Source organism: Sapajus apella, unplaced genomic scaffold, assembly GCF_009761245.1.
Source record: "Sapajus apella isolate SASKATOON/1434 unplaced genomic scaffold, GSC_monkey_1.0 scaffold85, whole genome shotgun sequence".
Classification (NCBI taxonomy): domain Eukaryota; kingdom Metazoa; phylum Chordata; class Mammalia; order Primates; family Cebidae; genus Sapajus; species Sapajus apella.
This window is the reverse complement of record NW_022437025.1, coordinates 296,059-317,170: the sequence shown is the minus strand read 5'-3', so window position 1 is coordinate 317,170 and position 21,112 is coordinate 296,059. Positions and strand designations below refer to the sequence as shown.

The 21,112-nt window shown below is 41.0% G+C and overlaps 1 long non-coding RNA gene and 1 pseudogene across 4 annotated transcripts in view; one reads left to right on the top strand and one right to left on the bottom strand.

Moving 5' to 3' along the window:
- The window catches only part of LOC116533941, a 44,728-nt gene that overhangs the window by 22,435 nt on the left and 1,181 nt on the right, over window positions 1–21,112 (bottom strand). Inside the window, exons 1-2 of one of the 3 annotated variants that reach the window (XR_004261523.1) lie at window positions 19,588–19,700; window positions 16,240–16,331 (exon numbers count right to left, since the gene is read on the bottom strand). This is a non-coding gene — a long non-coding RNA (uncharacterized LOC116533941). Of the gene's footprint in view, window positions 1–16,239; window positions 17,068–19,587; window positions 19,701–21,112 lie in introns of those variants that run through there. The other 2 variants (XR_004261524.1, XR_004261522.1) reach the window with 2 other exon arrangements.
- LOC116533936 lies at window positions 12,280–13,164 on the top strand (annotated as a pseudogene). Its single transcript, XR_004261518.1, has one exon. The product of XR_004261518.1 is annotated as a cyclin-dependent kinase 2-associated protein 2 pseudogene (transcript).

Sequence of the window (21,112 nt, the reverse complement as noted above, 5' to 3'; positions counted from 1 at the left end):
TCAAAAGAGAGCCAACGTGTTCACTCATGCCTGTAATCCCAGCACCTTTGGAGGCCAAGGTGGGCAGATCATTTAAGGTCAGGAGTTAGAGACGAGCTTGACTAACATGGTGAAACACCGTCTCTACTAAAAATATGAAAAATTAGCCAGGTGTGGTGGCGCATGCCTGTAATCCCAACTACTCAGGAGACTGAGGCTGAAGAATCGCTTGAACCCGGGAGGCAGAGGTTGCAGTAAGCTGAGATTGCATCATTGCACACTAGCCTGGGCGACAAGAGCGAAACTCTATCTCAAACAAACAAAGAAAAAAACAAATCAAATAGATATGCTGGAGCTGAAGTACATAACAGGAGATCTAAAATATTTAAGAGAAAGCTTTAACAGGAGACTCCTTTATACAGAAAAAAAATCAGGAAAGGTAAAACTATGTGATTTAAAAGTTTCTAATTAGAATTTTAAAAAAGAATATAAGAGTGAACAAAGCATTTGGGCTCCATACTGCATAATAAACGGTAAGAATCTACATATTTTAGGAGGTTCATGAGAGAGAGAAAAAAAATTTTTAAGAAAAATTTCTTAAAATTGTTTAAAGATATAATGTCTTCAATTCTTCCCAATCTTGGAAGGAATATAGACATTAAAAAGCTCAAAATGTCTATAGCAAGAATAATCTAACAAAAATTGCCCAAGACACATTATAATTGAACTGCCAAAATTCAAAGATAAAGAGAGATTCTTAAAAGAAGCAAGAGAAAAGAGATTCTTCACATACAAGGGAACTCCTATAAGGTTATCAACAGATTGCTCAGCAGAAACCATGCAAGCCACATAAGAATGAAAGTACATATTTAAAGTGCAAATAAAGAGAGAAAAAGAAAAAACCTTGACAAGTAGGAAGACTAAACCTGACAAGGCTTTTCTTTATAAATGAAGTATCAATCAGAATCTTTTCAGATTAAAAAAAAGCTGAGGAAATTTTTAATCACTAAACCTGAATTACAACAAATGATAATGAGAATTTTTTGAGTTGTAATGGAATAAAAACTTACAACAAAAACATAAATATTACTGAAAATCATATATACACAGTCAAATTTAAAAGTGTATAAAAGTGTAATTATGGCGAATGAATGAATCAATTACTTTGAACTCTGGTATAAAAGCTACAGGAAAAAATTATTAAAGGTACATGTAGCTTCAATATTTGTTAATGGGTATACAATATGAAAAAATGTAGAATGTGACATAAATACTGTGTTGACGGGAGTAAAATTGTTTAAGTGTTCTATATTTACAAGCTGACTTTTGCTTGAGGCCAGGAGTTCAAAACCAGTCTAAGTACATAAATAAAATTAAATAAAGATCTCAGAAAGCTTTTTAGTCTTTTTAAGAAAGTAGTGGCTGGGCCTGATAGCACATGCCTGGAATCCCAGCACTTTGGGAGGCCAAGGCAGGTGAATTGCTTGAGCCCAGGAGGTCAATAGCAGCCTGAGCAACATGGCAAAACAAAAAACACTAAAAAATTTTTGCCATACATAATGGCATGAGCTTGTAGTCCCACCTACTTTGGATAGACTGAGATAGGAGGATTGCTTGACCCCAAGGAGGTCAAAGCTGCACTGAGCTATGAATGCACCACTGCACGACAGCCCGGGTAACAAAGCCAGACATGATCTGTACAAAACAAAAAGCTATTTTGTTATCTGAAGCTAGATTTTATAACTATGAGATGTTTTATGTATGTTTCTTAGCCATTACAATAAAAAATACTGTAGTGGATACACACAAAATAAAAAGTATCATGGTGGGCGCGGTGGCTCATGCCTGGAATCCCAGCACTTTGGGAGGCAGAGGCCAGCAGATCATGAGGTCAAGAGATCGAGACCATCCTGGCCAACATGGTGAAACCCATCTCTATTAAAAATAAAAAATTAGCTGGGCATGGTGGCGCACACCTGTAGTCCCAGCTACTCAGGAGGCTGAGGCAGGAAAATCACTTGAACCCTGGAGGCAGAGGTTGCAGTGAGCAGAGATCACTCCATTGCACTCCAGCCTGACAACAGAGTGAGACACTGTCTCAAAAACAAAACAAAACAAACCGTCCATGTTAAAAATAAAGCAAAAAGGTATGAAAGCATGTAACAACAAAAAAAACACAAAAATTCAAGAACTCTTGTATAAAAGCTACAAGAAAGGCCAGGCGCGGTGGCTCAAGCCTGTAATCCCAGTACTTTGGGAGGCCGAGGCGGGTGGATCACGAGGTCAAGAGATCGAGACCATCCTGATCAACATGGTGAAACCCCGTCTCTACTAAAAATACAAAAAATTAGCTGGGCATGGTGGCGCGTGCCTGTACTCCCTGCTACTCAGGAGGCTGAGGCAGAAGAATTGCCTGAACCCAGGAGGCGGAGGTTGCGGTGAGCCGAGATCGCGCCATTGCACTCCAGCCTGGGTAACAAGAGCGAAACTCTGTTTAAAAAAAAAAAAAACCTACAAGAAAAATTATTAAAACTACATATAGGTTCGATAATTTGTACACAGGTATATGATATAAAACGATGGAGTGTGACATAAATACTGCGTTGAAGGGAATAAAATCTTTTGCTTGAGGCCAGGAGTTCAAAATCAATCTGTTCAATATTAGAAGGACCCTGTCTCTTAAATAAGTACATGAATAAAATAAATATTCCAGGAGGAGGATCCAAGATGGCCATTTAGGAACAGCTCAGGATTGCAGCTCCCAGTGAAAGTGCAGAGGGTGAGTGGACGCCGCATTTTTATTGCCCACAGACTAGGAAATTCCCAGGCGGAGAAGCTCCACAGGTCACCAGCACGGCTGTTTCGGGCGGAGCGGCTGTGCCGGCCGGCGCCGCTGCTTTGCCCCGCGCGGCTGCTTTGTTGGCGCCCCGGAGCAGCAGTTCTCCGTACAAAATACACCAGTCTGGGTGCCCTTTTGGCTGGCGATTGGAGCCACGGGAACTTCACACCCATTCGTCTGTTTAAAAAGGGGACTGAGCAGGGAACCAGGACAGTAGATTCCAGGGAAAAAAAAAAAAGCGATACAAACCTCAGTGCCGCTGTTTAAGCCAGCGCAGTGAGTGTCCGCAGGAGAAAACAAACAGACCCTGGCGCCTCTTCAACAGGCGACTGGAACACAAACTTAAAAAAGGCTCTGAGGCAGGGAGCCATGTGATCAGGCTTGGCTGGTCCCACCCCCACAAAAGAAGAGCAACCAGAAACTCTGGATTGAGTTTCACAGCTGAACCCGGGACGGTCCAGCTCTGTGGGGGAGGGGCGTCCGCCATTACCGAGGCAGCCCGCCACGACGCAGGTTCTTGGCCAATGCTGAGGCAGCCCGCCGTTGCCAAGGCAACCCGCCACAGCAGAGATTCCACCTCAACAGAGGCGGGCCACCATTACCAAAGCAGTTCTAACTACACCCATATAAACAGGACTGCAGGGCAGTTCACTCGGCAGCTGGGCAGAGCCCACAGCAGCTCAGCAAAGCCTCTACAGGCCGACAGTGACTAGGCTGCCTCCTTGCTGGGCAGGGCAGGTCTGAAGGAAAAAAAAAAAAAAGGAGGCAGCAGCATAACGGAAACTCATAAATAAAGCCCTAAATCCCTGGGACAGAGCACCTGGGAACAAAAAGCAGTTTATGAGTTCTGCTGTAGCAGACCTAAACGTATCTGCCCAGCAACTCTGAATGAACAACAGCGCTCACAGCTCACTATTTGAGCTCCTATAAAGAAGAGATTGTCTCCTCAAGCAGCTCCCTGACACCTATATATCCAAAGAGACACCTCATAAAGGAGAGATCAGACTGACACTAGGCGGGTATCGTTGTAGGACAAAGATAGCAGAAGAAGAAAACTGGTAACAACCCTCACTGTTCAGCAGCTGCTGCAGGTGAACCCCTGGCAAGCAGGGCCTGGAGTGAACCTCAGCAGACCTACAGCAGAGGGGCCAGACTGTCAGAAGGAAAAGCAAGAAACAGAAATAACCTCATCATCAACAAACAGAACGTTAATCTGAAAGATTTGAGACCCAATCTGAAAGCCAGCAACTACAAAGTTGACAGGTGGATAAATCCTTAAAGATGGGAAGAAACCAGTGCAAAAAAGGATGAAAACACCCGAAATCAGAACACCTCTCCTCCTACAAGGGATCACAACTTCTCACCAGCAAGGGAACAAGGTTGGAGGGAGAACGAGTGTGATGAAATGACAGAATCAGACTTGAGAAGGTGGGGAGTAAGAAACTTCTGTGAACTTAAAGAACATGTTCTAACCAAATGCAAAGAAACTAAGAACCTTGAAAAAAGATTTGACGAAATGCTAACGAGAATGGACAAAATAGAAAGGAATATAAGTGAATTGATGGAGCTGAAAAACGCAACACGAGAACTTCACGAAGCATGCACAAGTATCAACAGCCGAATTGACCAAGCAGAAGAAAGGATATCAGAAGTCGAAGATCAACTCAATGAAATAAAACGGGAAGGCAAGACTGGAGAAAAAAGGGTAAAAAGGAATGAACAAAATCTCCAAGAAATGTGGGACTATGTGAAAAGACCTAATCTACGTTTGATAGGCGTACCTGAATGCGACGAAGAGAATGAATCCAAGCTGGAAAATACTCTTCAGGATATTATCTATGAAAACTTCCCCAACCTAGCAAGGCAGCCAAATGTTCAAGTCCAGGAAATACAGAGAACACCACAAAGATATTCATCAAGAAGAGCAACCCCAAGGCACATAATCGTCAGATTCACCAGGGTCGAAATGAAGGAGAAAATACTAAGGGCAACCAGAGAGAAAGGTCGGGTTACCCAAAAGGGAAGCCCATCAGACTCACAGCAGATCTCTCGGCAGAAACCCTACAAGCCAGAAGAGAGTGGGGGCCAATATTCAACATCCTTAAATAAAAGAACTTTCAACCCAGAATCTCCTATCCAGCCAAACTAAGCTTCATAAGTGAAAGAAAAATAAAATCCTTTGTGAACATGCAAGTGCTCAGAGATTTCGTCACCACCAGGCCAGCTCTAAAAGAGCTCCTGAAAGAGGTTCTACACATATAAAGTAACAAATACCAGCTCAACTAAAGGGCAAAACACCCAGCTAGCAACAAAATGGCAGTATCAAATTCGCACATAACAATATTAACCCTAAATGTAAATGGACTAAATGCCCCAATCAAAAGACACAGACTGGCAAATTGGATAAAAAGCCAAAACCCATCGGTGTGCTGTATCCAGGAAACCCATCTCACATGCAAGGATACACAAAGGCTCGAAGGGATGGAGGAAGATTTACCAAGGAAATGGAGAGCAAAAAAAAAAGCAGGAGTTGCAATTCTCATCTCTGATAAATTAGACTTTAAAGCAACAAAGATCATAAGAGACAAAGAGGGACATTACATAATGGTAAAAGGATCAATGCAACAAGAAGAGCTAACGATCCTAAATATATAAGGACCCAATACAGGAGCACCCAGATACATAAGGCAAGTTCTTAATGACTTACAAAGAGACTTAGACTCCCACACAATAATAGTGGGAGACTTTTACACTCCATTGTCAGTATTAGACAAATCAACCAGACAGAAAATTAACAAGGATATCCAGGACTTGAACTCAGACCTGGACCAAGCAAACCTAATAGACATTTACAGAACTCTCCACCCCAAATCCACAGAGTATACATTCTTCTCAGCACCACATCACACCTACTCTAAAATTGACCACATAATTGGGAGTAAATCACTCCTCAGCAAATGCAAAAGAACGGAAATCGTAACAAACAGTCTCTCAGACCACAGTGCAATCAAGTTAGAACTCAGTATTCAAAAACTAACCCAGAACCGCATGGCTTCATGGAAACTGAACAACTTACTCTTGAATGTTGACTGGATAAACAATGAAATGAAGACAGAAATAAAAATGTTCTTCAAAACCAACGAGAATGAAGACACAACATACCAGAATCTCTGGGACACATTTAAAGCAGCCTCTAGAGGAAAATATATAGCAATAAGTGCCCAAATGAGAAGCAAGGAGAGATCAAAAATTGACACCCTATCATCAAAACTGAAAGAGATAGAGGAGCAAGATCAAAAAACCTCAAAGTCTAGCAGAAGACAAGAAACAGCTAAGATCACAGCAGAACTGAAGGAGACAGAGACACAAAAAAACCTTCAAAAAATCAATAAATCCAGGAGCTGGTTTTTTGAAAAGATCAACAAAATAGACAGACCACTAGCCAGATTAATAAAAAAGAAAAGAGAGAATAACCAAATTGATGCAATAAAAAACGATAAAGGTATCGCCACAGATTCCACAGAAATTCAAACCATCATCAGAGATTATTACAAACAACTCTATGCACATAAACTAATAAACCTGGAAGAAATGGATAAATTCCTGGACACTTGCCTCCTCCCAAGCCTAAACCAGGAAGAAGCCGAAACCCTGAACAGACCCATAACAAGGTCTGAAGTTGAGGCAGCAATTAAGAGCTTACCACCCAAAAAAAGCCCAGGTCCAGATGGGTTCACAGCCGAATTCTACCAGACATACAAAGAGGAGCTGGTACCATTCCTTCTGAAACTATTCCAAACAATACAAAAAGGGGGAATTCTTCCCAAATCATTTTATGAGACCAACATCATCCTGATTCCAAAACCCGGCAGAGACTCAACAAGAAAAGAAAACTTCAGGCCAATATCCATGATGAACATAGATGCAAAAATCTTCAATAAAATACTGACAAGCCGATTGCAACAGCACATCAAAAAGCGTATCTACCATGATCAAGTAGGCTTCATCCCGGGGATGCAAGGCTGGTTCAACATACGCAAGTCTATAAATGCAAGTCTATAAATTCACCACATAAACAGAACCAAAGACAAAAACCACATGATTATCTCAATTGATGCAGAGAAAGCCTTTGACAAAATTCATCAGCCCTTTATGCTAAAAACCCTTAATAAGCTAGGTATTGATGGAACACATCTCAAAATAATAAAAGCTATTTACGACAAACCAACAGCCAATATCATACTGAATGGGCAAAAACTGGAAGCATTCCCCTTGAAGTGTGGCACCAGACAAGGATGCCCTCTCTCACCACTGCTTTTAAGTATAGTATTAGAAGTTCTAGCCAGAGTAATTGGGCAAGAAAAAGAAATAAAGGGCATTCAAATAGGAAAGGAGGAAGTCAAACTGTCTCTATTTGCAGACGACATGATTGTATATCTAGAAGACCCCATCTTCTCAGCCCCAAATCTCCTGAAACTGATAAGCAAGTTCAGCAAAGTCTCAGGATACAAAATCAATGTGCAAAAATCACATGCATTCCTATACACCAATAACAGACTTAAAGAGAGCCAAATCAAGAACGAACTTCCGTTCACAATTGCCACAAAGAAAATAAAATACCTAGGAATACAACTAACAAGGAACGTAAAGGACCTCTACAAGGAGAACTACAAGCCACTGCTCAACGAAATAAGAGAGGACACAAACAGATGGAGAAACATTCCATGTTCATGGTTAGGAAGAATCAATATCGTGAAAATGGCCATACTGCCCAAAGTAATTTACAGATTCAATGCTATCCCCATCAAGCTACCAATGACCTTCTTCGCAGAACTGGAAAAAACCACCTTAAACTTCATATGGAACCAAAAGAGAGCCCGCGTAGCCAAGTCAATTCTAAGCAAAAAGAACAAAGCAGGTGGCGTCACACTACCGGACTTCAAACTATACTACAGGGCTACAGTAATCAAAACAGCATGGTACTGTTACCAAAACAGAGATATAGACCAATGGAACAGAACAGAGGTCCCGGAGGCAACACAACATATCTACAACCATCTGATCTTTGACAAACCAGACAAAAACAAGCAATGGGGAAAGGATTCCCTGTTCAATAAATGGTGTTGGGAAAGCTGGCTGGCCATGTGCAGACAGCAGAAACTGGACCGCTTCCTGACACCTTACACTAAAATTAACTCCAGATGGATTAAAGACTTAAACAGGGGCTGGGCACGGTGGCTCAAGCCTGTAATCCCAGCACTTTGGGAGGCCAAGGCGGGTGGATCACGAGGTCAAGAGATTGAGACCATCCTGGTCAACATGGTGAAACCCCGTCTCTAATAAAAATACAAAAAATTAGCTGGGCATGGTGGCACGTGCCTGTAATCCCAGCTACTCAGGAGGCTGAGGCAGGAGAATTGCCCGAACCCAGGAGGCGGAGATTGTGGTGAGCCGAGATCGCGCCATTGCACTCCAGCCTGGGTAACAAGAGCGAAACTCCGTCTCAAAAGAAAAAAACAGAAGACCTAACACCATAAAAACCGTAGAAGAAAGTCTAGGCAAAACCATTCAGGACATAGGCGTAGGCAAGGACTTCATGACCAAAACACCAAAAGCATTGACAACAAAAGCCAAAATAGACAAATGGGACCTAATCAAACTCCACAGCTTCTGCACAGCAAAAGAAACAGTCATTAGAGTGAATCGGCAACCAACAGAATGGGAAAAAATTTTTGCAGTTTACCCATCTGACAAAGGGCTGATATCCAGAATTTACAAAGAACTAAAACAGATTTACAAGAAAAAAACTAACAAGCCCATTCAAAAGTGGGCAAAGGATATGAACAGACACTTTACAAAAGAAGACATATATGAGGCCAACAAACATATGAAAAAAATGCTCATCATCACTGGTCATCAGAGAAATGCAAATCAAAACTACATTGAGATACCATCTCACGCCAGTTAGAATGGCGATCATTAAAAAATCTGGAGACAACAGATCCTGGAGAGGATGTGGAGAAATAGGAACACTTTTGCACTGTTGGTGGGAGTGTAAATTAGTTCAACCATTGTGGAAGACAGTGTGGCGATTCCTCAAGGACCTAGAAATAGAAATTCCATGTGACCCAGCAATCCCATTACTGGGTATATATCCAAAGGATTACAAATCGTTCTACTATAAGGACACGTGCACACGAATGTTCATTGCAGCGCTATTTACAATAGCAAAGACCTGGGACCAACCCAAATGCCCATCGACGATAGACTGGATAGGGAAAATGTGGCACATATACACCATGGAATATTATGCAGCCATCAAAAACGATGAGTTTTGGTCCTTTGTAGGGACATGGATGAACCTGGAAACCATCATTCTCAGCAAACTGACAGAAGAGCAGAAGATCAAACACCGCATGTTCTCACTCATAGGCGGGTGTTGAACAATCAGAACACATGGACACAGGGAGGGGAGCACTATACACTGGGGTCAGTTGGGGGGAAATAGGGGAGGGACAGTGGGGGGTGGGGAGCTGGGGAGAGATAGGAAGGGGAGAAATGCCAGATGTAGGTGATGGGGAGGAAGGCAGCAAATCACACTGCCACATGTGTACGTATGCAACAATTTTCCATGTTCCTCACATGTACCCCAAAACCTAAAATGCAAGAAAATAAATAAATGGAGAAAAAAAATAATAAAATAAAGATTCCAGACAGCGATTTCATCTTTTTTAAAAAAGCAAGAGCTGGGCTTGATATTGTATGCCTGTACACCTAGCACTTTGGGAGGCCAAGGCAGGTGCATTGCTTGAACCCAGAAGTTCAAGACCAGACTGAGCAACATGGCAAAACCCTGTCTCTATACAAAATACTAAAAAAATTAGCTAGACATGGTGGCATGTGCTTGTAGTCCCTGCTACTTGGGAGGCTGAGATAGGAGGATTGCTTGAGCCTGGAGAGGTTGAAGCTGCACTGAGCTATGAAAAAACCACTGCACTACAGCCTGGGTAACAAAGCAAGACCTTATTCTGTACAAAACAAAAAGCTAAATTGTTATCTGAAGTTAGATTTTATAGCTATGAGATGTTTTACATAAGCTTCTCGGAAATTAAAAAAAAACTAGTGGATACACAAAAGAAAAAGAAAGCATTTAAGAACAAAAATTCAAGAAAACACAAGGGAAGACAGCATGAAAGAATTAAAAAACAGAAACTACTAAATGGTCAGAAAACCGTTAAAACAAATGGCAGAAATAAGTTCTTATCAATCAGTAATCCCTTTAAATATATAGATTCAGTTATCCAATAAAAACGCACTGCTATAGTTTGAGTGTTCCCTCCAAAATTCACGTTAAAATTTAACTACCATTGTGAGAAATTAAGAAATGAGGCCCTTAATAACTTATTAGGTCATGAGAGCTAAGGATTAGTATCATTATTTCCACAGTGGGTTAGTTATCAGGAGAGTGAGTCTATTATAAAAGTGAGCTCTCATGTACACCTGTCATCCTCAAGCCTTTGGTCACGTTGTAATGTGGAAGTATGATTCTCATCAGATGGGAATGACATGCTCTTGAACTTCTTGGCATCCAGGATTCTCAGTTAAGTAAACTTCTATTCTTTATAAATTACCAACTCTGGGATATTCTGTTATTGAAGTAAAAAATAAACTAAAACATTCAAAGAATGTCTGAATAGATTTAAAAAATCAGCACTACAGTTCCATACTTCATTACCTGAGACTTATTATTTAAAAAAAAAAAATCAACAAGAGACTTATTTTAGATTTAAGGACATACATAGGTTAATGGTACAAGGATGAAAAAGAATATTCCGGCCGGGCGCGGTGGCTCAAGCCTGTAATCCCAGCACTGTGGGAGGCCGAGGCGGGTGGATCACGAGGTCAAGAGATCGAGACCATCCTGGTCAACAAGGTGAAACCTCGCCTCTACTAAAAATACAAAAAATTAGCTGGGCATGGTGGCACGTGCCTGTAGTCCCAGCTACTCAGGAGGCTGAGGCAGGAGAATTGTCTGAACCCAGGAGGCGGAGGTTGCGGTGAGCCGAGATCGCGCCATTGCACTCCAGCCTGGGTAACAAGAGCGAAACTCCGTCTCAAAAAAAAAAAAAAAAAAAAGAAAGAAAGAAAAAGAATATTCCATGCCAATAATATAGAGTATAGGAGTGGCTATATTTACATCAGACTAAATAGACTTCTAGAAAAAAAATCTATCAGAAAAAAAGAACTTTATTATATAGTGATGAGTCTAATTTGTTAAAAAATAAATATATATAGGTAACAAATACTGGAGCACATAAATATATAAACACATATTAACAAAACTGGAGAAAGAAACAGACAGGTATTACAGGGGACTTTACTGCCCTACTTAATACATCATTCAGACAGAAAGCTAGTAAAAAAAATGTACTTGTATAGCACTACAAAATTGCACCTAACAGACATGCACCGAATATTTCATTCAACAGTATAATTTATATTCTTTTCAAACACACATGGAACATTCTTCAGGACACATCATAAATCTGGGCCACAACAAAAACAAACAAGACTTTTCATTTTTTAAAAAGATTGAAATCATATCAAGTTTTTAAATCGCAATTTTATAAAACTAGAAATCATTACAAGGAAAAGTCAAAAACTGACAAATATGTGTATATTAAACAACATGCTTCTGAACAATCAACGGGTCAAAGAAGAAAAAGAAAGAAAAATGGCCGGGCGCGATGGCTCATGCCTGTAATCCCAAAAGTTTGGGAGGCCGAGGAAGGCGGATCGCAAGGTCAAGAGATAGAGACCATCCTGGCCAACACAGTAAAACCCCATCTCTACTAAAAATACAAAAAAAAAAAAGAAAAAGAAAAAGAAAAATCACAAAGTATCTTGAGAAAACTGAAAACAGAAACAGGACATATCAAAACTGAAATGTAACAAACGATGTTCTAAGAATTTTATAGTAATATATTTTTTTATTAAGAAAAAAGATCCCAAATAAACAATGAAACTTTAATCCTCAAAACACTTGAAAATAACTAATCCCAATGTTAGCATAATAAAATAATAAAAATTAGACCTCTAATAGAAACAAATTAGAGACTTAAAAGACAAAAAAGATAAAAGGCAGAGAAAGAATTTACAGATAAAAATTTTCTAAAACAAAGGTTTTCAGAAAAGGGAGGAGAGTAAATATACTTCTTTTATTTTCCAGTTGGAGGACTAAATCTATTATTTCTATTTTGCTCGTATATTTACAATACCCACATCCAAAAACTCTGCTTTGAACTTATGGACATCTGATTTCCAGCAGGGCTTGGATTTAGGCACCTGCAGGGTGACCTTGGGTATATCATGTTCACAGGAAAGTCTGTGGGGAAAAATGCCGAATAAGAAAAGGTGCTATCGAATCAAGAGCGCGGCTGAGCGGCCCAGCGGCCATCCCCTGAGGAGCGGCCGGCTGGCGTCCGCTGCGCCCAGGAGCTGGGGATGTCCTACAAACCCATCGCCCCCGCCCCCAGCAGCACCCCTGGCTCCAGCACCCATGGGCCGGGCACCCCGGTCCCTACAGGAAGCGTGCCGTCGCCGTCGGGCTCAGTGCCAGGAGCCGCCACCCCTTTCAGACCGCTGTTGACTTTGGACCGCCTTCCATGGGCTATGTGCAGGCGATGAAGCCACCCGGCACCCAGGGCTCCCAGAGCACCTACACGGACCTGCTGTCGGTCATAGAGGAGATGGGCAAAGAGATCCAGCCCACCTATGCCGGCAGCAAGAGTGCCATGGAGCGCCTGAAGAGAGGTATCATCCATGCCTGGGCCCTAGTCAGACAGTGCCTGGCAGAGACAGAGCGGAACGCCTGCACGCAACAGGAAGCCTCTCAGCCTCAGCGTCCGGAACTTTCCCGGGCACTGCAGAGCACCCGCTTCTCCCTGGCCATCATCCCGAGTTGCACTAGCCATCCTGGGCTTCCTGTCCTGTGTCCCTTGGTGGGTGCCCTCCAGGAACCAAAGGGCGGCTCTCACTCCAGGTGGCAGCACTAAGAACTCCCTCCCCCTCCCCCCCAACAAGAGTTAGCAGCGAGGTCCCTGTGAGTCGGGCCCATGACCTGCCGACAGTGTTGCCCACCGGAACTTTCTGTGGCCCCCACTGCTCAGCCCCTCCCAGCACTTCTCACACTTTGTCCCGAGCCTCCCTCTCTCCCAGCAGGGACTCAGGTCTGGCACCTGCTTGCCTTGTGTCCTGGGCCATAGTGACTCTTTTCTCTGTGTGTCTTTTGCTAAATATCCACTTTTTATATTAATAAAAGATGATTTGGAAAAAAAAAAAAAAAAGAAAGAAAGAAAAGGTGCTATCAAGAACCCATGGGCAAGGGTCAGTGCACAGCTGCTGAAAGGACTGGTTAGTGCTGCAGATACTGGCCCAGACAGGGTACCTAACTTATAAATGTGTGCGTGCAGGAAGATAAGATGGTCAGGTGATCCAGAAGCCTAGACTACTGCAGGAGTTACTGGTACAGATTCAAGATCTGGAAGGGATAAAAAAGCCATGAGCCTTCTGGACACTTATGTGGCCTCTTAGTAGAAAACTCCAGAAGCAGAGACACACAATTCCTGAGTGAAGCTTTGTCATGAGAGAAGCATGGCCACACTATTGCCTAGCATGCATGTGTGTGAATATGCAGAAATCACATTGTAGCAGCAGGGTGGAAGGAAGAGTCTGCTCTCAGAACTCCTTCCTTTAGGTCCTCAGTCCCCTTTGACCCCTGGAGGAGACCTAGAACAGTATGACAGCTTGTGAGCCAAAAAAAAAGAAAGAAAGAAAAATAAAAAAACAAAAAAACCTGTCCACTCTACAACAGACCCAGTGTCTCCCTTCAGCCAAGGCTGCTGGGAAATCTTTATTTTTTTTGAGAAAGGGCCTCACTTTGTCACACAGGCTGGAGTGCACTGGTGTGACCTCGGCTCATGGCAGCATCGACCACCCAGGATTCCCCTGCCTCAGCACCTCCCCAGGTAGCTAGGAATACAGGTGTGTGCCACCACGCCCAGCTACTTTTTTTGGATTTTTGGTAGAGATGGGATTTTGCCATGTTGCCCAGGCTGGTGTTGAACTCCTAAGCTCAAGCAATCTGCCCTCCTTGACTTCCCAATGTGCTAGGTTTACAGGCGTGAGCCACTGCACCCAGTCTAGTATCTTTAGTCTAACACCAAATATATGAAGTTTTCTGAACACCAACCAATTCTCCAACACAAACTGGGCATCCAACAACTCAATTCAGACAACACCCAGGGTCAGCAAAGAACCCGCTAACTCAGGGCTCAGCCCCACAACACTGCTTCCACTACACATGGCAGTCACAAGCCCCAGGGGCCCATCTGCTACTTCTGAGCAACTGTCTATAAATCATAGGCTTCCATAACTCCCTCCTTCAAGTTAAAAGATTTGATAAAACTACAAAGAACTTGGCAAAAACACTTTACCTGTGTTTACCAGGTTATTATATTGGATACAACTCAAAAACACTTTACCTATGTTTACCAGGTTATTATACTGGATACAACTCGGTAAAAGCCAAAAGGAAAAAATGTATACGAGAAAGAAAAGCAGGGAAAGCATGAGGCGGGTAGTGAATTGTGGTAGTTATACATCTTTCCAATCCTTTGCAGTAATTTCCAATTTCCTTACAGTAAGCTTTTCTCTGCAAGAAAAGCTTACTGTAAGGAAATACCCTTTTCATTATGACTTTGATGATGCTCCCTCTTTAGATATCACAAATTCACAGGCTCTACATTCTCATTTTTCCCTCATAAACAATTAAATAATTGTGTCTTCAGTGTTCAGAGCAGAATACCTGTTAGCTAAACTGCTCAAGTTTCTCTCCTTCCCTCAGGCTCCACCTTCAGTCTCAGCCAGCATACAACCCCTCTTCCTTCCCTTCCCAAAAACAGGCTGACTTCAGGGTGAAACATTCTTTCTCTCTCTCCTCTCTCCCACCTTCTTTCTAATCTTGTTTGCTCTTCATATGAGAAACCAGCCCTTATCTGCCTCATTTTGGACATGCTTGCAGGTCTTATGCTTTGTGCTTTTTCCATTGCAATACTCCTTAGAATAAAGTCACTTCTTTCCTATATCAATATTTTTTACTTGATGATATCTAGAAACAGCCTCATGACAATAAAAATTACACCCTCTCAGAGGACATCACAACCCTCCTCCCATCCCAACTCTCACTGCATCTGCCTGTGGATACCCAGCTTTCCAGGCGCCTGTAGCCTCTCAATATAAAGGCTCCTTTCATGTCTAATTTGAGCCAGGCTGGACCACCTGCAGAAAAGGTTCCCCAGCAAGAAACTACTGGGCTACTGATGACCTCCTTTGGCTGAGTCAAGACTGGCCTTGCCTTGCAGTCAATAGGCTTAGGTCTCTGATTCCCAGTTTTTCACTTAGTTTTTATATAAAATAACTCAAGTGTTTAAAGAATCCAGCAAAATTCCTCAACCTCAGTGCTTATATTTATAGGAGGAAAGGAGATTGTAAGGCGCTTACATTTTATACTTCAATGAGAAAAGTCAAAATATCCATTTCAGACAATAAACATGTCGTTTAGGTATTATTTCCATAATAACAAATAAGTAATCATACATGAACATTATCAGGAATGTCAAGTCCTATTCCATAAAATTTAACATTAAATTCAGACATCCAGATAAAAGGATACAGAGCAGACTTATTCTTTATCACAAAGTCTCCACCATGCAGAAAAGAGAAACTGATGTTTTGGCACATCTCTGTAAATCACCAATTTATCTACCATAATTTCTTCTAAAAATTGGGTACACTTTTTTATAAGAAATTATGGTAGATAAATTGGTGATTTACAAAGATGTACCAGATAAATTGGTGATTTACGGAAGTGTACCTAAAAATTGGGTACACGTCTCTACCCATAAAGGAAATGTTTCCTACTTTTTTTTACCCAGTAACATTCCCATAACTAAAGCCCTGAGGTTCTGTTTGAAACCACTCCCAAAATGTACAAATCTCAAAAACTTATTACACACCCTCAAGGGAAAAATGAAAAAATTTTTAACAAATCACTAGACATTTTTTGAATTCACATTTGTATGCCTCTTTGAGAATATTTTCCTATTTTTCAAGCTCTATCAATAAAATGAATTGTACAATTAATAAAAATGGAAGTTAAAATAAGTAAACAATTTTTTCAAGATAACAAACCCAAGGAGTGGCAGTACTGGCTGAAATAATGATATGTCTGACTCATGTGTCAAGTCGGGTTTTCTGTCCTATTATGTACATCCTCCCACCTTCATCCTTCTCATTGAAGTACTCAATGACCACCCCAAGAGCCTCTGCACTGCATCCCCCTGTGTGCCTGGAGTACATACTTTTTTTTTTTTTTTTTTGGGCAGGTCCTTGCACCATCTTGCTAGAATGGACTTTGTCTTCGAGGATATTATCTTTTTCTTCCTTCACAATTCTGAAAAAAATCCAGATGGTGGAAATTATTTCTGCCTTTCCCCTCAATATCAGAATTCCATTGGCCGAACAGCAACGTGTCTCCAAAAAACTGGAAAGTGGATGGGAAAAAGAAAATCTTAATGTCACGAGGATGTGGCTTTTTAAATGAAGTGTAAACCACAGCGTGCTCTGAGCACCAGGGCACCTAGCTGCTCCCCTGAGAGGGTCCACCCCATACCTCAGGCCATCCACTATAAGGAAATGGTGCAGGAACTGTTATTCCCTAAACACTCCACGAGACATGGCTACTGTGGGCATGTGAGATCGTCCCTAGACAGTTCTGAAGCTTAGGACCAGGAAAAGACAAAAGGATGGCTGAGGACAAATTACCCTGTAAAGTTGGGAGCCTAAACCCAAAACCATTCTGATAAGGTGTCTGTATCTGAAGAAGACAAAAGAAGAGGCACAAAGGATGCACACTTTTACCACTGTTATTCAAAATCATACTAGAAGTGCTAACTAGAGCAATAAGAGGGCAAAAAGGGGCACCCAAATTGGAAAGGAAGAAGTAAAATTATCTTTGTTTGCAGATGATGTGGTCTTATATTTGGAAAAACCTAATTCATTAAAACACTATTAGAATTAATTGAATTTAGTCAAGATATAAGATTAAAAGCCAACTGGTAGTGGTGGTTCATGCCTGTAATCCCAGCACTTTGGGAGGCCGAGGCAGGCGGATCACCTGAGGTCAGGAGTTTGAGACCAACCTGGCCAATATGGTGGAACCCCATCTCTACTAAAAAAATACAAAAATTAGCTCACGCCTGTAGTCCCAGCTACAGAGGAGGCTGAGGCGGGAGAATTGCTTGAACCTGGGAGGCAGGGGTTGCAGTGAGCAGAGATCATGCCAATGCACTCCAGCCTGGGTGACACAGCGAGACTTTTCAAAAAAAAAAAAAAAAGGATTAAAAAATTAGTAGTGTGACGGCCAGGCGTGGTGGCTCACGCTTGTAATCCAAGCACTTTGGAGGCCAAGGTGAGTGGATCACCTGAGGTTGGGAGTTCAAGACCAGGCTGACCAACATGGTGAAACCCTGTCTTTAAAAAATAAATAAAATAAAATAAAATAAAAAATTAGTAGTGTGTCTATATGCTAACAGTGAACAATGTGAAAAAGAAATCAAAAGAGTAATCCCATTTACAATAGCCACAAATTAAATATCTAGGAATTAAGCAAAGATGTGAAAAATCTCTACAATGAGTACTATAAAATATAAGACACTGATGCAAGAAATTTAAAAAGATAAAAAACTGAATAATATTTTATGTTCATGAATAGGAAGAATCAACATTTTAAAAATGTCCATACTACCCAAAGCAATCTACAGATTTATTACAACGTCTAGAAAAACATCAATGCCATTCTTCACAGAAATAGAAAAAACAATCCTACAATGTAGACAGAACCACAAAAGAATCAGAATAGCCAAAGCCATTGTAAGAAAAAAAGAAACTGGAGGAATCACAGTATTTCACTTTAAATGATACTACAGAGCTACAGTAATTGAAACAGCATGAAACTGATCAGTGAAACAGTAGAGAGAATGCAGACATATCCATATATCTATGGCAAACTTATTTTTGACAAAGCTGTCAAGAATATACTGAGATTACAGGCATCAGCCCCCATGCCCAGCCCCACTTCTGAGCATCTATTCAAAATATGCAAAGTGTACCTGAAAGAAATATTTGTACATCCTAGTTTACTGCAGCAATATTCACTGCATTAGTTTATTCCAGCATTGCTATAAAGAAATACCTGAGACTGGGTAATTTGTTTTAATAAAAGAGGTTTACCTGGGTCATTGTTCTGCAGGCTGTACAGAAAGCACAGCAGCTTCTGCTTCCAGGGAAACCTCAAAAAGTTTCCAACCATAGCAGAAAGCGAAGGGACGGTGAGTCATCTTATATGGTAGGAGCAGGAGTAAGAGAGTGAGAGAAGAGGTGCCACATGCTTTTGAAAAATGACACCTCAGGAGAACTCACTCACTATGGCAAGATAGTACCAAAAGAGCTAAGCTAAACCATTCATGATAAGCCAACCCTATGACCCAATCACCTCCCACCAGGCCCCACCTCCAACATTAAGGATGGCAATTTGACATAAGATTTGAATAAAAACGCAGATCCAAACCTTATCATTTACAAAAGCCAAAAAGTAAAAAAACTCAAACATCCTTCAATGGATAAATGATTTAAAAAGATGTGGTTTATACATATAATAAAATATTCTTTAGTCTCAAATAAAAATATCGTCAGATGCTACAATTAGGATAAATCTTAAAGCCATTATTTTAAGAGAAATAAGACACCAACAAAGTGATAGTGTATGATTCCACTTTTATACAATATTTTAAGTAGTAAACTAGGAAACAGAATTAGAAAGATGCTTGCCTATGGTTCGAGTTGTGAAACCTCAGTGGAGCCAGAACTCAAGGAGGGTTATTTAGGAAAAGCAGGCCCTCACCCAGGTGGCCAACTCAAGGGCCCATAGACATGGCTACAGATAGGGAAATGGTGCACCAAGCTTTGTCTTACTGAAAATTATGAAGCAGTTCTGCAACTATCTCAAACTCCTCTCAGTTACAGTCCACAAGTGGTCCTTCCCATCAAGAGACTTGCAGGGAGACACACCCAGCCAAAACTCTGGAGGCAGGCCTATATATCTTGGCCTCAGCTGTGCTCCTTGAAGCAGACCTGTGACTCAGTTCTAACCCTCACAGTCACAGTCTGTGGCTAGTTGCATACACTCTGGGAACCACATAGAGACTTGTGAAAACTGTTCCCAGGTAGTCAGAAGCCAAACCCATTCACACACTTGGTATTTGGTCCATTATATGCAGACAAACTTCAAAACCCAACCCTACTGCCTGCCATATAGATTAATGTCCTCAAGGATATTTAATCTTTCCAGAGCCTACGAAGAATCCATGACTGTCCAAATCTCTGGTAACACAACCATCAAAGGCAGACCCCACATTAGACCCAGCAGTATCCTTGTGACCTAGCTACAACCCTTCTCTGCAAACTCAGAGGTAATAATATCATCAGCCTGCGGATCAAACAAACAGGAGATCTTTACCTGTCAAAAATAGTTTATAGAAACTATAATCATTGTTAGATCCTTCAAATGTACAGACACAGGGCTGCTTCAGAGACCACAGCTGAGGCCAAGATCTGCAGGTCTGCCTCCAGGGCCACAGCTTCTATCTTACCTTATTTCTGGAAGTCTCTTTCAGAACAATGGGCAAGGAAAAGGAGAACAAAGCTCTCCAGCTTGGAAAAGAAGTAAAAATGTTACTGTTTGTAGATAATATGATCATGCATATACATATATATATGTGTATGTATATGCACATATATATATATATATTTATATATCCCTAGGGTAAAACAACAAAAAATCTTTGAACTAAGAAATGCATTCATTAAAGTATCAGGATACATGATCAATATACGAATACTTGTGGGTTTTGGTTTTGTTGTTTTTTTTTTCCGAGACAGGGTCTCACTGTTTTGCCCAGACTCATCTCAAACTTCTGTCCTCAAGTGATCCACCTGCCTTGGACTCTGAAAGTGCAGGGATTACAGAAATGAGACACAGCACCTGGCCCAATATACAAATATTTGTTGCATTTCCATACAGTAAACTTTCCAAAAAAAGAAATAATTGCCATTTGCAATAGTATAAAAAGAAATTTAATAAAAATAAATTTAACCAATTAAATAAAAAATATATACATTAAATACAATAAGATTGATGACAGAAATTGAAGTAGACACAAATAAATGGAAACATATTCCATTAGGATAACTAACCCTGTCAAAGTATCATATTATCCAAAATGATCTACAGATTCAACGTGATCCCTATCAAAATTTTAGTGGCATTTTTCACAGTAATAGAAAACACAATTGTACAATATAAGTGTAACCTACAAAAACTTTAAATAACCTGAGCAATCTTGAGAAAGAACAATGCTGGGGCATCATACTCTCTAATTTCAAATTTTATTTAAAGGTTATAGTAATCAAGAGTATAGTATGTGCATAAAAATTGATACAAAAACCAACGGAGCAGAATAGGGAGCCCAGAAACAAAACCAGGAATACAAGGTCAAGTAATCTTTGACAAGGCCACCAAGAATATACAATGCAGAAAGTACAGTCTTCTTGATACATGGTGCCAGAAAAACTGGATATCCACAAGTGAAAAAATAAAAGTAGATCGTTTTCTTAAACCATACCCCAAAATTAACTCAAAATGAAGGACTTAAATGTAAGACATGAAACCTTAAAACTCCTGAAGAAAACATATTAAAAAAAAAAAGAAATCTTGTTGACATTGGTCTTGACAGTAACCTATGATAAGACATCAAAAGCACAGCAACAAAAAATACAAACAAGTGAGACTGTATCAAATTAAACAGCTTGTGCACAGCAAAGAAAAAAAAATTTTTTAAACCCTACAACAGGCCGGGCGCGGTGGCTCAAGCCTGTAATCCCAGCACTTTGGGAGGCAGAGGCGGGTGGATCACGAGGTCAAGAGATCGAGACCATCCTGGTCAACATGGTGAAACCCTGTCTCTACTAAAAATACAAAAAATTAGCTGGGCATGGTGGCGTGCGCCTGTAATCCCAGCTACTCAGGAGGCTGAGGCAGGAGAATTGCCTGAACCCAGGAGGCGGAGGTTGCGGTGAGCCGAGATCGCGCCATTGCACTCCAGCCTGGGTAACAAG